Raw genomic sequence first — 9,716 nt, 5'->3', positions numbered from 1 at the left:
AAAATTCTAGTTCAAGTAAGGATGGATGGACAGATAGACATTTTTGGCATGAGCAACTGCACCACTGGTACATTCAACTTGAGTGGCATTCAATATATGGTAGCTTTCAACATGCAACAAAAATGTTTAATTTGCAAAGAAGGAAGCTTTCTATAGTTTCTATGGGCACAGAATCTTCCATAAAGACTTGGTTAAATATGAGTCTCTTGTTTTGAAGATATAATATAATTTAAAATAATGGAATTTAAGAACTCAGATGGAATTTTCTGCATTTCTAAAGTTGAATGATGCTTCTAAGAGGCAAGCCAGAAATTCTTATTGGGTTTGTTTTTACGAGATGCAGTAGGACATACGATGGCTGGTCTATTCCTATGAATTCACTTACTTTCTTGATAAAGTGGCTTTCAGATCGAATGCTGCATTCGCTGAACTTCCCTTGGGTGTTTTACAGGAAAACCTGTGTTGCTAAACTGAAAATACCCCTGATAGTGCCACTCTCTATTAAACCGCAACAGAGTACAGTTTAAAAAAGCAATTAGAAGTAGATGAAGGCCATGTTTTATCTGCAAATACATTTTTATTGTACTAAAACCATCAATTAAAATTAACATTTTCTTGTGAGATATGAGATAGCTAGATACCCCGTCTCCATCGGCTGCACAAATGTCCACCAACCATTCAGCCGGCCACGATTAAATTTTAGCAAATTCCAGCTTTGGAAAGAGTGCAATACAAGCTCCACTAAACTGCTCACACCTACACAGCAAAGTGGAAGCTGTGCGCCACTTGAACTTTGTTTCACGCAACGCAAAACCTTTGTTGCACAGAGCATACAGTACAAATGAATGGATTTGAGAGCACAGCAGAGTTAGTGAAATATTCAACCTGAAAGTCCCTTAATGCCTGCCAAAGATTGATAAACAGAACCTTGTCAGACCGCTTCTATTTTTCTGCACGAGTTTAGTAACATACAAAATGGAGATTGTGCAGCGACCTTCATGTTTCAGCAACTGTGGAATGAGATCTGTTGTTGGTACTTAGCTTTAGTGGTGCTGGAATGGTGAAAAGCCTCCAACTTTGCCACTAAAAATGGCAATTTCTGTTAAATGTCATATTTCAATTAAATGTAATAATTTAATGAAAAAGTATGTTCTTTACTCCTCTTTTTTGCATTAATGACAACCCACCACATGACAAAATTCCTTAAGAACAGCTGTTCTAAAATGGTTGCCATCATAGTGATTCATGAAAAACAGCAATTACTGAGGTTATTATGAAAAGTCCTACAACCGCAGCTCTATCAAGTTAATAAGTGACAGATGAATTACACAAGCTTTTATGTCACATCATTCTCTACATTTGCTGGTGTCAATAAAAATAAGGAGAGATTCTACATTTGGCCTTCCAGTCACCAGGACAAAAACCACATTAACAAATGTTAATGGAAACATCTGTATTTGATCATCTGGGAATTAGATGAGAGCCTTTCTTTTACCACAAAAATAATCACCTGTTGTAAATGTATCAAAAGTTATGGACTTATTGTAGAGATGTGTTGAGTTGATGACAAATTTGTAACTTATTGTTTTATCTACTTTATCTTAAACATTCTTTACAGGTAGCAGGCTACAGAGTTGGCAATGAATTTGTCCTTATCATTAAGTGATACATGGAGTGAAAAATAATGAATGAAAACACACATAACACAGAAGTGCATTGTATCATTAAGATAAATCATCTACTTACACATACAGTACCCTTCATGTCATTTTAAATTTGGTGTTCCACAGTTAAGAAGGTAACACAGATCCTTCAACCCCTTGGTTATTCAGATAAATCTTCGGTTAAAACAAATACCTGGGAGTAACTTTTGAGTTTTACTCTTGAGAATCACATAGAATTGTTGGATCAATCCCGATTTTACTATTTGCGAAACATTGCCAAATTTAGCCCAGTTGTTTTCCAACCTGAGATGGAAATTTTACTTCCTGTTTTTGTTTTGTTTTGACTGGATTATTGCAGTGTGCTTTTCAGCTGTTAAACTAAGACCGGCTGAAGTCAGTACAAAATGTGGCTGCTATGCTTCAGACTAGATCTTAAAAACTTTGTCACATGACTCAATTGCTAATGCAACTTCATTGTCTCCTGGTTGATTATTGGGTGCAGTTCAAGGTTAAATGTTTTGACCCAGTCTACATCTCTGGACTATTACAACATTGCACCTCCATTAGGGCCTTCAGGTCCTGTGATCAAAGCCTGCTAATAGTCCTCCATACAAGATTGAAAATCAAAGGGGAAAGAGCCATTCTCTTCATTTCCTCTGACTCTAATATCAGTAGATTTGATGGTTTCCTTTGAAGGCATGATAAATCCTTATCTTTTTATGCTTTTGTTTTGTTTAATATTGTCCCGTGTGTAATTATTGTTTGATTAAGATAGATCTTTTGTTAAAAACATTTTTATATTGAAAGGTGCTGAATAAATGAAGTTTTACTTACAAAAGTTCTACGTGTATCTTGTCATCTTTTTGGAAGAGTTTTGCACACAGAAAGGGCTTTGAGGCTTGCAGAAGAGAGCTGAAACATTTACCGCTGCCAAATTATTGGTTTTATTCTGCTGAGATTCCCCAGAGAGAGAATGATTCTCCACCACAGGATCTCAAATGAGTTTAAATATGTTCTCGACAGAATAGACATGTAACTGTATGGGTGTGGTCAGAAGTTTAAAGACTCTCATCATGAGAATAAAGGTCATATTAATTTGGAGCTTTTCTGGTGATTTAACTGTTGTGCTCCTTTTCCAGGATCAGATGATCATGCAATAAAAAAGTGCCAGGGTTTTAAAAATAAGAATTTTTTGGATAAGTTTAAATTTACTAGTGACTTTCTTAATAATTGGCCAGACTATACAATTCAAATAGTCAGACAAATTCTTTAATAAGGGACTCTGAAGGCTCAAGAAAGTCTTCTAACTTGAAAAGGCCAATGCAAATTGACCTCTAATGAGCTGTCATGATTGAATGCAGATGGTAGTTCTGCTGGTGTTAAACTATAATTTATTTTATTAGATAGCATATTGGATTAACCACTACTCAGAAAAAGTATCTCTGTGACAATTTAAGAAGGATAATTATATATTTCCACAAGTTGGAAAAGTCCTTTGGAGCCTAAACCACTGCAGATTCCAAGAGCTCTAGCTCAACAAAGTACAAGTAAATCATTATATTAAGGTTGGTTATGATGTTCAGGCACAACACAGTAACAACCAAGGTCACTCCCTGTTCCTGAACTGGAAAGCACCATAAATACTCTTTAATTCTTCACTGAAACTCAAGAACTCAGATGATGCAAGAAAAAAAAATAATAATCATCCAAAATGGACAATTGTAAAATATGTTACTGCACACATCAACAAGCCAGATTTCTTCTGGGTGAAGAACCATCAAGTAATTTGGCTGTTAGGAGTAAATTTTAGGAGGTAGGGTTTTCATTACCAAACCGTACTCCAAAAGTCCAGTATGTTGGGAGGATGGGGGGCCTGTGTCACTGTTAGCAGTACTGGTGCATTGCACAGGAAATGTAAAAATAAAATAAAATAAAATAAAATAAAGACATAGCCAACAGTCTTTAGAATCTTTAACTTTAACCCAAATTCACATCTAGATAATTTGAACTGGGAGTGGATGTTTCAACAGGACAATGAAAACAGATCTTTAATTATAAAAGCAAATGAACATTAGGCATCTGGAATTGTCTTCCCAAATCAATCAATCAATCAATCAATCAATCAATCAATCAATCAATCAATCAATCAATCAATCAATCAATCAATCAATCAATCAATCAATCAATCAATCAATCAATCAATCAATCAATCAATCAATCAACCAACCAACCAATCAATCAATCAATCAATCAATCAATCAATCAATCAATCAATCAATCAATCAACTACACTTGAGTTTATTCACACAAGTAGACAATGTCATTATTAATTCGCTGGTACATCCGCTCACATTATTTACAGCAGACTAGTGAAAAAAGAGCAGGAAGAAAATATTGTCTTCCTGCAATTTTTTGCAGCCAAACATTTTTAATGAGCTCTACAAATTCTGCCAGAAAGAGTGACCAAAAAGGCCAGATACATGCGAGAAGCAATATTTCAATGGATTACAGTGAATCTCTTGTCAGGTTTGATAAGCCAGGTTATTTGAGATTACTTAATGCTTTGTGATATGATGCATTATCCTGCTGGAAGTAAACGTCAGAATATTGGCTACACTGTGGTCAAAAAGGGATGGACAATACCAGCAGCAATAGTCAGACCTTTACTTAGTGCTTGGGGGCCTAAAGTGTACCAAGAATCCCCAACAACATCAAACCAACAGGACCAACCTTATCTGTTGATACAAGGATGGATCCAAGCCATGGTTTCAGGTTTCAAATATAGAATTGAACAGACAAACCTAATAAAGTGCCTGATGAGTGTATGTGTTAATGAATCCAAAATAACTTTGTGGAGTCTCTGTCTTTTATCATATCGTAGTGTGCAATGTCCTTCTAAATGGATTTGCTGTGCATTTTTGAAAAATCGTTGCTGCGATTCAGCAAACCAGCAATTTGATTCAAACCCCTGCTCTGAGCAGCTCATTGGTCTGAGCCAAATGAAATCCAGCCAGGAGCCACAAACACAGTCCTTCTTAGTTTATCCTCCAGCAAGAGACAAGTGACACCATTATTGAAAGAAAAGAGGAAAGCTACAAAGCACTGCAAAATGATGGTTACTAGGCTATTGCACAGGTGATGACACTATTGATTTTGATAAGTTTGATTAAACTGTTAGGTAAAACAAATTTAGTGTTTAATGGATTTTATGCTTTTTAATATTAAAATAGTGAAGTAACACAGTAAAGTCAGTTAATAAAAAAAAAAGTCTTAACTCAGTCAACAGTACTGATTAAAGTACACATGCTTGTTTTTTCCATGCTAGCTCAAATTGGCCTTTAATAAACTATTGCTAAGTTTCTCTCCTTGCATCGCAAAATCTGTTAATCTTATTTTCTCTTTTTCATGTTTAAAAGTCAGTGAAGCCAAACTCAGTAGAAAGAAAGTTTTTAAGAGGAATCAACCCATGCTTTACCAAAAAAGCCTATTTTCCTGCAGCTGCTGAAATCCTTGTGTGAGGATGAATGCACATTTTCTATATTGTGCACAAAAGCTCACATAGTGAAGTTCCCAGTGTTCAGTGTGAGCAAGGCAATGTGGCATTCAGAGGGCCATCTGGCTGTATTATTTTACATATTCTTTCACCACAAAAAAAAAGTGCCGTTCTTGTGTTTCATCTGGTGCTCAGCAATCTTTTCTAACGAGAGCACAGCAAGAGGGTATAGTTCCTCTTTCTCAGAGTTGTTTCCCAGAGCTGTGCAGAAACTGAGTGTTTATCAACTACCAATGGGCATCAGCTGCAAGAAAGCCAAGCGAGACAGAGAGAAGAGAACATTATACAACTGATTCTCAGTGAAGTCAAAACGAGCGGTTAAAGTGATCTTTAAACTCAAATTCAGAGGAGTTTATCTATCAGTGGAGCTGGACCATTGTGATGATTCAAGAGAGCTTTTGTATGTTCCCAAATCCTAGCACCAACCCCCGGTGCGCAGTGTCCAAACAACACACTGTCTGGCACTGACATAATGTTCTCAGGCAAGAACAGCAATTTGATTGGCCTCTTCACTTCTGTTTGCAGTGGAAAAGATCCTCTGTGTGAGCACAGGGCGGTCTGACCACTGTAACAATCAGGCTGCTTGGACTGTTGTGTCAAAGCTCTGGTGGAAGAACAAAAAGAAGATCCCCTCCTCCAACAGAGGAAATTGCTATAAAAGCCACAAACACAAATGAGTTTAAATGAGGTTTTCTTCTCTTGGCAGAAGGTTGTGGTGATCAATGGAAAATACTGAACTCTGTGAAGCTGATAAAGTTTGAGGAAAGAAAGACGTTGTTGCCAAACTTTAAAGCTGTGCTATGCAGTTGTTTCTGAGTGCAAAAGTCCTCGCAGTGTGCAAGGAAGTGAAACTCAGACAGAAAATTTGCTTTAAAAAAGCAAAGCTTTAAGAAAAACTAAGGAACATGATTCGATTTAAATTCACGTCTTTACATTGCATATTCCTGAGAGCTATAACGCAAAGTTATAGTTAAAATAACACAAATTATGTCAAATGCAACAAGAAACCACACACTTTTGCAGATTTATATTACATTGATAACATCTTTATTAGTACATCTTAATTTTTTTTCTGCTTAGTCAAAAGACTGCAATTTGAGTTTAAATTTTGAACAAAGTGAGAACCAAAAACAAGCCACTGAAGCAAAATGTAGGTTTATCCGGAAAAAACACAGTAAACACTCAGCTACATCCACTGACCTGTCAACCTCACAATGGGTTTTTCAAGTCAATAAAAATATGTGGCTGTGTTACAAAAGAAGGCTGCATACCTTATGGTTGTATTATTAAAAAATGCCATGTAAAAAATAAAGAACACCTAAGTGAGTAAAGAAAAACAAAGACTTTTCAGGAAAGTCTACATAGATTTTACTTTTTTTGCCCAAATTCAAATTTTATGATCTCAAACATGGAATTAACAGCTTCCTCACAGAGCTTTTCGGTTGGCTTTCAATTTTACTTGAGTGTCAAACCTTGAATTGAACTTCAACCAACTGAAGTGTGCTTGCGTTGCAAACCACAAACCGATGAAATTTCCTCATAGTTTAACTGAGGAAATATCTTGAGCTCCATTTCATGCATCCAAGCAGGTAAAACAGGTATATATACCCAAAGAGGGACTGGGCACTGTGTGTGTGCCCAATGTTTTCTGTACTCACTCAGGTCATTTTTATCTAGTTTTAAAATTTGTTTCATCTGACACATTTAGTGTGAGCTATAAAAGCATGAACATAAGAAATAAATTGCTTTTTGCGGCACCATAGTTGAACGCAGGAGCTCGCTCAAATAAATGGTAACACATTCAAAATAATAAAACTGCCATGATTAAAATCTTAATCTTGTTAATGCAGAATGTATATCTAAGTCCATAAAGATATGTGGATGGTTTTACTGTTAAGGGACTAAAGTTTCAGGCAAATTACAACTTTGACCCAGTGTTCTACGGTTAAGCATCTCCTTGCCACCTTGGTTGCTTTAAATTAAAATGTAACTGCTCATAAACCCAATAATTTATTAACTCAAACAATTTGTCACCACTTCCTTTAAGCCACTGTTGCCATTAAAAAGACACTTGTCAAAAATCTCTGAAAGCAAAACTGACTTATCATAGCAGAAGAAGTAATAAAGCACTTAAAAGTGTTTTAGTGCAGTTCAGTTATAAAGTTAGTACTTCTGGTAATGTCACATTTTCTTATCTGATATCAGATTCTTTGTAATTTAGACACTGTGAGTCAGGAACTCGCTGACACACACACAAAAAAGGTTGTTTGACGACAGCAGCGTAGTGAGATACCAGAGTGAGGGTATGAAAATACACAGTTTCTATTTTGTGTTAACCTCTTCAATCTTACTCATCGTTAATAACACACTAGAGATCAGCAGTTGGGCCTCATGACTAATGATGACAAAACAAGATCATATTTTCACCTGTAGAGAAAATAAGATTAGTCATACAAAAGACACGCAGGTGCTAAAGTCTAAACATGCATATTTAAAACGCGTGAGTAAACACCCGCCCACCTTACCACATGTTTGTGTTTCACTGGAGTGCAAGTGAAAGATTGTTCCTTGTTCCTTTGACCAGGAAGCGAAAGGAACACCAGATTGTGAATGCAGTAATCACTGATGAATCCGTCAAGTGTAGCTGAAGCAAGAAAACAAGTTCAAACTACATGTAATTGTAACAAAGTGAGGCGTCTCTGCCTGCCTGCCTGCCGCTCAGCAGGATTTACTGGTTACAGTGTTACTGGGCTGTTATCAAGATTCAACTGTCATGAGATCGCCATCAGATGGCAAAAATGCATAAGTGGGCAAAGGGTGAACATGGACAAATACTGTCATGTCTCAGGCATGAACAAAAGGACTTCCCTCTCTTATTCTCAACCTCCATATTGTGACATCCAAAAAAGCTTGGCTGAATTTTTATTTAGCTGAGAAATGCAGAAATCTAATATTCTTTGCCATATGATCCAATTTATTAACAGATCAAAAATGCTCAACACCAGCCCATTTTCTTACCTGAAACATTTGTTTGTTCTGGCGTTTTTGGACATTTTGAGATTTGTTTGATCAGTTTGAGGTGGTTGAAACCTTAGTTTGACCAAAAGAAATTTTAAAACTCAGTTCCAATCAATACTTGAACCAAGCCAGATATTTTCAGTAGATAAATGTAGAAATGAATGTATGTAATAAGTGAAAACAGTTAGCTAGATTTTTAGTGAAACTTAGATTAAAGATCAGTTTAAAAAAAAAAACACATATTGGATTTCATGAAAGATGGTGGACGCAGGACAAGTTTAGATTTTGTGTAAATATTTGTTCTTTCCCTTTAACCAATCCATTCTTCTAATGTGGACTTTGTTACTTGTGGTTCAAACCAGGTGTTTACATACACTGAACATAACCATCTTCACTGACAGTCTGACATTAATAATAATATATTTTGATTATACTAAATGACCTTAAACAGAAAGGATTTAGTCTTATTTACCAGTGAGAAAATTGTGCCTTTTGAATAGAGTATGTGAATTAAAATTTGTTCTCTGTTCTTGTTAGCTGGGTGTACCATCAAACTCTTATATGCATTAATAAATGGATAGTAGATAATATTTAATTAGTTTGATTAATTCTGACATCCTCTATGGACAAGGGTGTACAGAAAATGGATGGATGGATGGATGGATGGATGGATGGATGGATGGATGGATGGATGGATGGATGGATGGATGGATGGATGGATGGATGGATGGATGGATGGATGGATGGATGGATGGATGGATGGATGGATGGATATTGTGTTATGTTTTCTTTTGTTTGTTGAATTTGATGCCCCACACAATGAAAGACTCTTCAGAAGTACACAGACTGACTCAAAAATTAGCAGCAAAGATGGTGCTGAATACTTTTCATCCCAAGTAATCCCAAAATTAATTATAGTCCTGAGATTTAGATTTAAAGTAATATTTTTATTTCATCATCTTATGTGTTTTGACTGGAAGTAATATTAACCTTTCGGTGTGGTTCAGCCAAAGTTCTGACTTGAATCTGAAGAGAACCATGAAGCGATCAAAAGATGAGGGTGCTGGCAAGGAGTCAGTTGAGCCTCAGGGTTATGGAGATAACAACAATTTTAAATCTAAATCTGCCAAGATTGGAAAGAATTTTTTTGGCTTAACTGTAGCTGACTGAAGTATAAAAAAGTCCCCTAATCAACTTTTGAAGAAAAAAAAGTATTTTTTTATTATTCAGTACAAGATCCTTAGCAAGTCAAACTGTAAACTTATAAACAGCTGATTTGGCAATGCTTGAGAGAGGGGCATGTGATGACAAAACCACGACACATATCAAATGACACTGTTTACATACATTTGGTGAATGTCTTTGGCATCTTTTGATTTTCTGTATAGGACAGCTGTGGTATTTTATTTCAAGTAGTTTCTCTGAACTTCCTTGTTATTTATCTTGTACTCTTATTTACACACAATGCTTAAAAGTGGCTA

This window comes from Gambusia affinis, linkage group LG08, assembly GCF_019740435.1.
Source record: "Gambusia affinis linkage group LG08, SWU_Gaff_1.0, whole genome shotgun sequence".
NCBI lineage: Eukaryota > Metazoa > Chordata > Actinopteri > Cyprinodontiformes > Poeciliidae > Gambusia > Gambusia affinis.
This window is presented reverse-complemented; position numbering follows the sequence as displayed.